Source organism: Hippichthys cyanospilos, chromosome 16 (assembly GCF_059441005.1).
Source record: "Hippichthys cyanospilos isolate Australia breed blue-spotted pipefish chromosome 16, RoL_Hcya_1.0, whole genome shotgun sequence".
NCBI lineage: Eukaryota > Metazoa > Chordata > Actinopteri > Syngnathiformes > Syngnathidae > Hippichthys > Hippichthys cyanospilos.
The window spans coordinates 19,095,950-19,105,468 of NC_142384.1; the positions used below are offsets into that span (position 1 = coordinate 19,095,950).

At 50.1% G+C, this 9,519-nt stretch overlaps 1 long non-coding RNA gene across 1 annotated transcript; it reads right to left on the reverse strand.

Moving 5' to 3' along the window:
• Positions 1-3,525: 3,525 nt before the first annotated feature.
• LOC148411264 (uncharacterized) lies at positions 3,526-4,464 on the reverse strand. Its single transcript, XR_015868237.1, has 2 exons — positions 4,183-4,464; positions 3,526-4,040 (listed from the first exon to the last, which is right to left on the reverse strand). It is a non-coding gene; the product is annotated as an uncharacterized LOC148411264 (long non-coding RNA).
• Between the last annotated feature and the right edge of the window lie 5,055 nt (positions 4,465-9,519).

Below are 9,519 nucleotides of genomic sequence, written 5' to 3' on the forward strand. Positions count from 1 at the left end.
AAGAGCAACTTTCGACATGGAGAAACGCTATACGCCCCCCCCCTACTAGCATCTACGGAGGTCCTACATTAATTATGTTTATATTGCAGAATTGAAGGTGTCGCACCAGAAGAGAGTGAAGCAGACGGGCCATGGAGACCTCGAGGCATCGTAATCCCAAATTGATTTAATGTTTTAATATCATTTTAGAAGAATAACAAATACAACGTGGTTTCCATTAAATTTCTACAGCCTGGAAAAATGAACTTTGTTTCTATTTTTCTAACAAGTGTGATGTTGGTATATTTTTTTAAATACCCCGCCCCCATTCCCAATTTACAAATACTTACCTGTTCATTTACCAACTAATAACTTACCTGGTTATGAATTTGTAGTTAGTATGAGTGTGCACTTAGCCCAGCATGCACTTACCTATAAAAAAAATGTTTTTCCAGTTCGTTGATTGCTGGTTCTGTCAATGATATAACAAAATTAAAACAATTTTCTAATATATATATATGTATATATATATATATATATATATATATATATATATATATAAACCCCTAACCCTTGAATACAAATTAATATAAGGGATTAACCCTAACCCTACAAATTGATATATAGGTGAATAGTAGAGCTCCAAAGAACAATTAGAGTGGATAAAATAATAAGAGGTGAACTAACACATGAATTGATAATTTTATATAATAGGATAAAACACAATAGTTATTTACATAATAAGCATCTCATTAATATAATATAGGGGATCCAACAAAAGTATTACAATATATTACAATATAGTCAATATGTAATATGTTATAATATATTAATATCATAAAATCATATAGTGTATATGTAGTGTATACAGTACATAATATATACACATTCTTCATTAATACATAATGTATGATATTAAAATTTTATTTACTAAGTGATCACTTTCATACAATATAAGAACAGTAGCATAGGTTTAGGTGATAGAAGGGTTAAATCTACTTTTAAATGTTTCTTTCATTTAAAAAAAACATTGATGTTTTTGGAAGCTATATATAGGGCGAAGTCACAAATGAAAGGCAGCCACTTGGCTTTTGGCTGTTGAGGAGGAAGGACCTCAGCTTAATAGTGAGCCATTGACCCGAAGAAGGCGCTTATTCGCCGCCCATTCGCCGAAACGTCGTCGGAAGGGCACATTCATTAGGGATTGGAGGCATATTTGTTTTGGGTTTATTTACTTTAAACGATATTAAATTATATTTAATATAGTTGGGTTTTAATAAATGAGTAGTATGGACATGTAATTTATAAAGAAATAGTTTAAAATAATTGATTAGACGAATAATAAAGGCAAACCTAATTAGTAATTAAAAAAGTTTGTAACAAATTATTATAATGTAATTGCTTAAGCTAAACATTTATTAATTAGATAGTAACTCTCAGTATAACCAAGGTGACTCCCAATAATATAAATATATAAGTAATGTTAGGGGGTTGAACTGCAGTCTGCCATGGACGGACTCGTCAACCCAGAAATAGGGGAAGGGAACCTAATTGCTCCGGTTGGGGTTCGGGGTGTGCGTCCAACGGGGGGTCGCCGTCCGCGTGGTCACAGCGGTAGTGGCTGTGGTGGTCGCTGTCGTGGTAGCGGGGCAGGCGGCAGTCGCAGCGGTGGCAGTGGCGAGCGCAGTTCTGGCGGGGGGCTGTGGGGCGTCCGCCGGTGCCTGTGATGCAGACGCTGGAGCCGGCAGCCAGTCCATGTCCGTTTCGCGCCCACTTACCTCCGCCGCCGGGGCCAGTTGATTTGACGCCGTCTCACGGAGGAAAGCTTATTTCCGTCAGCGTGGCGTCGGCGAAGACGGGACCCAGCCGGCGCCTTGCCCACCGGCGGGCGATGTTCAAGGCCACCGGCCAGTCTTCGTCCATCAAGCCGACGACTTCCACCCTGGCACGCTCCATTCCGTCATGGTAATGACGTGCCAGAGTGTCCCGAACGCTGCTGGCCCACACCCTCGCGTGCTCCTTCAGCCGTTCTTCCGTGGCTTGGGTGAGCCCAGCCGGCCTAACGGATTCCCGCAGGCCGGCCTCGGCCTTCCGGATGTTGGCCGGCAGCTCACCCGAGGACAGCACGCGGGACGAGTGGTGGGCCATCGGATGAGGCGGTAAATGGCTCGCGTCTGCGCTCGCATGGGGGGTGTGGCCGACTCCATTCCCCTGCGTGTGGTGCGTGCTGCTCGCCTGCCGCGCAGTTTACCACTATCCCGCGCGGACGCGATGATGTTTGCCCCCCCGGACGCCGGTCGTCAGCGGACCTCTCCGCTGATAACGGGGGGGTAGAGGAAGGCGCTGTGGAGGGTGGTGGGGACACCCTCCAACGGACCCGGCCCGCCGGACGTTGGCGGCCGGGTCGTTGATCTTTTGGAGCGCCGTCCTCGCGCTCCCCCCGTCGTCGCGTCGTGCGGCCGCTGCGAGCCGGCTGTGGCGGCGGCGGCGGTGGTGGCGCCGCACGCCCACGTCTGCGCCGGCGGCGGGCCGGTGGTGGAGGTGGTGGTGGCGTGGGAGGCGTACGTGAACGCCGTGCACGCCACTCGAGCCTCTCTCTGCGCTCCGGGCGCGGTCGCGGTCTCCCCGAGGGCCCTGCTCCTCTTCGGGGGACCCGGCGTCCGCCGCGCTGTGGCGAGTACACCTCCCGCTCCCTCCACTCACCTTGGTGGTGTCGCCGACATGGCTGTGGTTCTCCCCAGCGGGGGCGTTTGTGCGGTCTTGGCTGGGGGGTGGCGTGGTCGGAGGGCGACCGGTGTCTGCCCCGTCTTCGGGCTCTCTCCGCGTGTCTGTAGCGTTTGGATGCCATTGTCCAACTAACCAGGAAGTGGGTGGAGTGTCACATGAGTATTTGAGAAGTTTACCGGACACGCCCAGAGGGTGTGGAAAATTGGTGTTTCAGCCTATCTTCATCCACTTCCATTTAATCCTCTCTACAAATTGTTCCTCCTCCCATAATTAATGGGCCGGTCAGGGGGATGAACTTTTTTCAGCCAAATTGGTTGTGTTTAGGAAGATGGAATGGTGGGTTTTTAAGCCTGCAATCTTCCTTTGTTTAGGGTTGTGTTGTCCCTCACTTTGTTTAACTATATGACAGCTTGATTTAAATCTTGTGTCATCACGGGGATTAGGGTTAGGGTTAGGGGTTAGGAAACAATAAAAGCTTCCCACAAAAAAAAATAAAATAAAATAAAAAAAGTGAAAATATAAAAAAAAATCAGAGAAAATTGTGGGGTTTAAAAAAAACTTTATAAAAAATCCACAATTCCTTAATTTTTGGCGGGACTGGCACGGGCACAAGTCATCTAAATTCCGTCTCTCCTATATAAAATGCTCAAAACATAGGCCCATAAAATAGAAGAAAGAGAAGGGAAAAAAATTAAAATTACCAAAAACACATTTTTTTCTAAATTTTTTTTACTATAAAATGGTTAGGCTCCCTTCCCTTAGGGATCACTCAAGATCCCCAAGGGGAGGGAGAGAAGAAAAAAAAAATAGACGTAGATGTGTTTTTCTAAATATTTTTTATTAAACAAATACTTATTCTTCTAATATAGAAAAATATATATTAGTTTAGAAGATAAGAGTCCTTGATGTGTGCTATTAAAGGGTTAGGTTTTGTGTTAGAAAAGTCCCGAGATCCAGTCAAGGACCTCGTTATGCACTCTCCTCTTCCGGGGATCGCATCGGGGATTCTCCATTGACCACCATTTGCCTCGAAGGGCACCCCACGTCCGCCGTTCCCCGCAGCTCGATGCCGGCGCGCGGTCCCCTCTTTTTGTATTTGTGTTCCGTTGCCTTTTAGCCGCGTCGTTGTCGCCGTCGCGTCGTTGTCGCCGTCGCGCCGTTAGCCGCGTTGTCGTCCTTGTCGTCCTTCCACCTCGTCGCCGTTGAGTCGGCTCCCCTCTCTCTCGTCGTCCACATCGCCGTTGCTTTCCCGGTCCCGTTCCAGGTGAGTGGTTTTACCACCTTTCATTCCGTTGGCCGCATCATCTTGGTCAGGGTTATTGGTTATTGGTGCGCTACGGTGAGTTCGGGCGGAATGTGAGTGGGCCGGTCGTGGGGTCTTATTTGCCCTTAACCGGCTGGCCCAACTCGTCTCTCCCTGTTCTCCTGCGCATTCAGGAGGTTCATTCGCCGGCGTTCGGGGTGAAAATTGGTTACCTGCGGGTCGATGGATGTTCCCTCTCACCCCCGAGGGGCCGGCCACCTCCTCGTCGTGAGCCGGGGGTGAGGGAGGGAAGGGATCCAGCAGGTTGTCTTCCTCGGCTGAATCCAGGTCCCAGTCGAGGTCGATGAGGCCAATGCCCGGGGATAAATCATCCACGCACGGCATTCGAGTAGGTCGGCCCGCAGTCGCGTCAGGGGAGGGGGGGGCGAGCCGGGTTAGGGGTTAGGGTTAGGGTTAGGGTTAGGGTTAGGGTTAGGGTTAGGGTTTAGGGTTGGGTTAGGGTTAGGGTTAGGGTTGTATTCGGCTAGCACCCAGCTAGCTACATTAGCCTTGGCCTTTACCCTTCTTGATGGGTCAATTGTCCCCCGTTGTCACACTCTTGTCCAGGTTCCCCCACTCGGCCCGTGGCGCAGAAAGGAACCCGGGTTCACCCCGCCAGGCCCGGGCAGGTTAGGTTTATGGTTATAGGCCGGGAGCCGGTAAAGACCGCCATCCCGTGGTGCACTCGCCACGTCGGGGCAAACTTACGGGAACCCCCTTTGTCACCGTGCCTCATGGTGTGAACCTGGACATCTCGTCTCCAGTGCCCACGTGCGGGTCCTTGACCTCCCGCAGCTGCTTTGGCCTCTGGGACTCGTGTGTGAATATGTTCCGAGAATGGGCCGATGTAATGTATGTGGCTACCACCTGGTTAGCCACATTAGCTTTGGCCCCTGATTCTCCCGACGGATCGGCTGCCCGCCATTGCGTCGCCGCTACCGTCCGCGAAGTCCCTTGACGTTCTTGTATCTTTTTCTTGGCCTGATGTTTTAGGAAAGAGCCGAGCTAATGCAACCGGTTGACATCCGGTTAGCCACATTAGCATTGGCCCTTGCCTTTCCCGACGGGTCAGTCACCCGTCATGACGTCGCAGGTTCCATCCGCGAAGTCCACGTCAAAGCTCAAGGTCAAAGTTTCAAATCCAGATTTAGCTTAATGTATTCAGCTAACTTGCAGTTAGCCACATTAGCTTTGGCCCTCGTCCGTCGACGAGGTAATTTTAGGACACATCATCAGTGGAGAACCCAAGTTCATCGGGTGTTTCGGGTCTTTAATCTCCAGACACCCTCCCTTGGGCGACCCAGCCAGGGGTGATCAGTTCCTGGCTTGTGTCCATGTATTGTTGCAAAGTTGTCTTTTCTTACTGTTTTGTGGCTCCTCACGTCCTTCCTCTTCGAGCTCCGTCGTCCAAATGGCTCCTTGCGGACGTGCGCAGACGCTTTTATAGGAGTGGGGATCTTTCCCCACAGTGCCCTCTTGTGGCCCATTGGAGAAGTGCACTTCCTCCTGTTGCTCCCAGTTTTTGGCTTGAATTTCTCTTCTTATCTGATTGTTGAACATGCTGTGTGATGTGCTCACTTACCTGCTCCTCTTCTTATCAATTGTCCCGCGACGAATTTGTTGATCCATCTTTTATTCTTGTGATGATGAATCCCTTGTCGTTTTTCCTGGTTCTCTTCTCATCCGTTGTCCCCCGACGAATCCTCTTGTTGCTCCGTTGTACTATCTCACTCCTGTCCTTCCTCTTCAAGTTCCGCTGTCCAAATGGCGTTTTGCGGAAGTGCGCAAACGTTTTTTTATCCAAGTGAGGATCTTTCCTCACAGTGCCTCCTGTGGTCCGTCCATGAAAGTCCACTTCATCCTGTCGCTCTGTTTTTTTCCTTTTTTCCACCGAATGTTGTCTTCACTTACCTGTTTCTCTTCTCATCCGCTGTCCCCCGACGAATCTTCTTGTTGCTCCGTTGTACTACTTCACTTACCTGTGTTGTCCTTCCAATCCTTCTACTTACCTTGAAACCCTTTTGCCTTTGTTTCAGGTCCTCGTCCTAACTCCCCGAGCCCTGACTGATGTTCGTTTCAGGGCTCAAATGGGAAGTAAGACCGACCCAGGGAAATGGGGATTAGGGTTGGGATTAGGATGAGGGTCAGGGTTGGGATTAGGATAAGGAATAGGGTTGAGATTAGGATAAGGAATAGGGTTGGGATTAGGATAAGGAATAGGGTTGGGATTAGGATAAGGAACAGGGTTGGGATTAGGATAAGGAATAGGGTTGAGATTAGGATAAGGAATAGGGTTGGGATTAGGATAAGGAATAGGGTTGGGATTAGGATAAAGAATAGGGTTGGGATTAGGATAAGGAATAGGGTTGAGATTAGGATAAGGAATAGGGTTGGGATTAGGATAAGGAATAGGGTTGGGATTAGAATAAGGAATAGGGTTGGGATTAGGATTAGGCACTGGTTGGGGTTAGACGAGGTGTCGTTACCGCCGTCGTCGCCGTAGCGTCACCAGTGCCCACGTGCGGGTCCTTGACCTCACGCAGCTGCTTTGGCCTCTGGGACTCGTGTGTGAATATGTTTCGAGAATGGGCCGATGTAACGGATGTGGCTACCACCTGGTTAGCCACATTAGCTTTGGCCCTCGATTCTCCCGACGGATCGGCTGCCCGCTATTGCGTCGCCGCTACCGTCCGTGAAGTCCATTGATGTTCTTTTATTTCCTTTTTCTTGCCCTGATGTTTTAGGAAAGAGCCGAGCTAATGCAACCGGTTGACCTCCGGTTAACCACATTAGCATTGGCCCTTGCCTTTCCCGACGGGTCAGTCACCCGTCATGGCGTCGTCGATTCCATCCGCGAGGTCCACGTCAATGTTCAAGGTCCAGGCCCAGCTAATGTATTCGGCTAGCACCCAGCTAGCTACATTAGCCTTGGCCTTTACCCTTCTTGATGGGTCAATTGTCCCCCGTTGTCACACTCTTGTCCAGGTTCCCCCACTCGGCCCGTGGCGCAGAAAGGAACCCGGGTTCACCCCGCCAGGCCCGGGCAGGTTAGGTTTATGGTTATAGGCCGGGAGCCGGTAAAGACCGCCATCCCGTGGTGCACTCGCCACGTCGGGGCAAACTTACGGGAACCCCCTTTGTCACCGTGCCTCATGGTGTGAACCTGGACATCTCGTCTCCAGTGCCCACGTGCGGGTCCTTGACCTCCCGCAGCTGCTTTGGCCTCTGGGACTCGTGTGTGAATATGTTCCGAGAATGGGCCGATGTAATGTATGTGGCTACCACCTGGTTAGCCACATTAGCTTTGGCCCCTGATTCTCCCGACGGATCGGCTGCCCGCCATTGCGTCGCCGCTACCGTCCGCGAAGTCCCTTGACGTTCTTGTATCTTTTTCTTGGCCTGATGTTTTAGGAAAGAGCCGAGCTAATGCAACCGGTTGACATCCGGTTAGCCACATTAGCATTGGCCCTTGCCTTTCCCGACGGGTCAGTCACCCGTCATGACGTCGCAGGTTCCATCCGCGAAGTCCACGTCAAAGCTCAAGGTCAAAGTTTCAAATCCAGATTTAGCTTAATGTATTCAGCTAACTTGCAGTTAGCCACATTAGCTTTGGCCCTCGTCCGTCGACGAGGTAATTTTAGGACACATCATCAGTGGAGAACCCAAGTTCATCGGGTGTTTCGGGTCTTTAATCTCCAGACACCCTCCCTTGGGCGACCCAGCCAGGGGTGATCAGTTCCTGGCTTGTGTCCATGTATTGTTGCAAAGTTGTCTTTTCTTACTGTTTTGTGGCTCCTCACGTCCTTCCTCTTCGAGCTCCGTCGTCCAAATGGCTCCTTGCGGACGTGCGCAGACGCTTTTATAGGAGTGGGGATCTTTCCCCACAGTGCCCTCTTGTGGCCCATTGGAGAAGTGCACTTCCTCCTGTTGCTCCCAGTTTTTGGCTTGAATTTCTCTTCTTATCTGATTGTTGAACATGCTGTGTGATGTGCTCACTTACCTGCTCCTCTTCTTATCAATTGTCCCGCGACGAATTTGTTGATCCATCTTTTATTCTTGTGATGATGAATCCCTTGTCGTTTTTCCTGGTTCTCTTCTCATCCGTTGTCCCCCGACGAATCCTCTTGTTGCTCCGTTGTACTATCTCACTCCTGTCCTTCCTCTTCAAGTTCCGCTGTCCAAATGGCGTTTTGCGGAAGTGCGCAAACGTTTTTTTATCCAAGTGAGGATCTTTCCTCACAGTGCCTCCTGTGGTCCGTCCATGAAAGTCCACTTCATCCTGTCGCTCTGTTTTTTTCCTTTTTTCCACCGAATGTTGTCTTCACTTACCTGTTTCTCTTCTCATCCGCTGTCCCCCGACGAATCTTCTTGTTGCTCCGTTGTACTACTTCACTTACCTGTGTTGTCCTTCCAATCCTTCTACTTACCTTGAAACCCTTTTGCCTTTGTTTCAGGTCCTCGTCCTAACTCCCCGAGCCCTGACTGATGTTCGTTTCAGGGCTCAAATGGGAAGTAAGACCGACCCAGGGAAATGGGGATTAGGGTTGGGATTAGGATGAGGGTCAGGGTTGGGATTAGGATAAGGAATAGGGTTGAGATTAGGATAAGGAATAGGGTTGGGATTAGGATAAGGAATAGGGTTGGGATTAGGATAAGGAACAGGGTTGGGATTAGGATAAGGAATAGGGTTGAGATTAGGATAAGGAATAGGGTTGGGATTAGGATAAGGAATAGGGTTGGGATTAGGATAAAGAATAGGGTTGGGATTAGGATAAGGAATAGGGTTGAGATTAGGATAAGGAATAGGGTTGGGATTAGGATAAGGAATAGGGTTGGGATTAGAATAAGGAATAGGGTTGGGATTAGGATTAGGCACTGGTTGGGGTTAGACGAGGTGTCGTTACCGCCGTCGTCGCCGTAGCGTCACCAGTGCCCACGTGCGGGTCCTTGACCTCACGCAGCTGCTTTGGCCTCTGGGACTCGTGTGTGAATATGTTTCGAGAATGGGCCGATGTAACGGATGTGGCTACCACCTGGTTAGCCACATTAGCTTTGGCCCTCGATTCTCCCGACGGATCGGCTGCCCGCTATTGCGTCGCCGCTACCGTCCGTGAAGTCCATTGATGTTCTTTTATTTCCTTTTTCTTGCCCTGATGTTTTAGGAAAGAGCCGAGCTAATGCAACCGGTTGACCTCCGGTTAACCACATTAGCATTGGCCCTTGCCTTTCCCGACGGGTCAGTCACCCGTCATGGCGTCGTCGATTCCATCCGCGAGGTCCACGTCAATGTTCAAGGTCCAGGCCCAGCTAATGTATTCGGCTAGCACCCAGCTAGCTACATTAGCCTTGGCCTTTACCCTTCTTGATGGGTCAATTGTCCCCCGTTGTCACACTCTTGTCCAGGTTCCCCCACTCGGCCCGTGGCGCAGAAAGGAACCCGGGTTCACCCCGCCAGGCCCGGGCAGGTTAGGTTTATGGTTATAGGCCGGGAGCCGGTAAAGACCGCCATC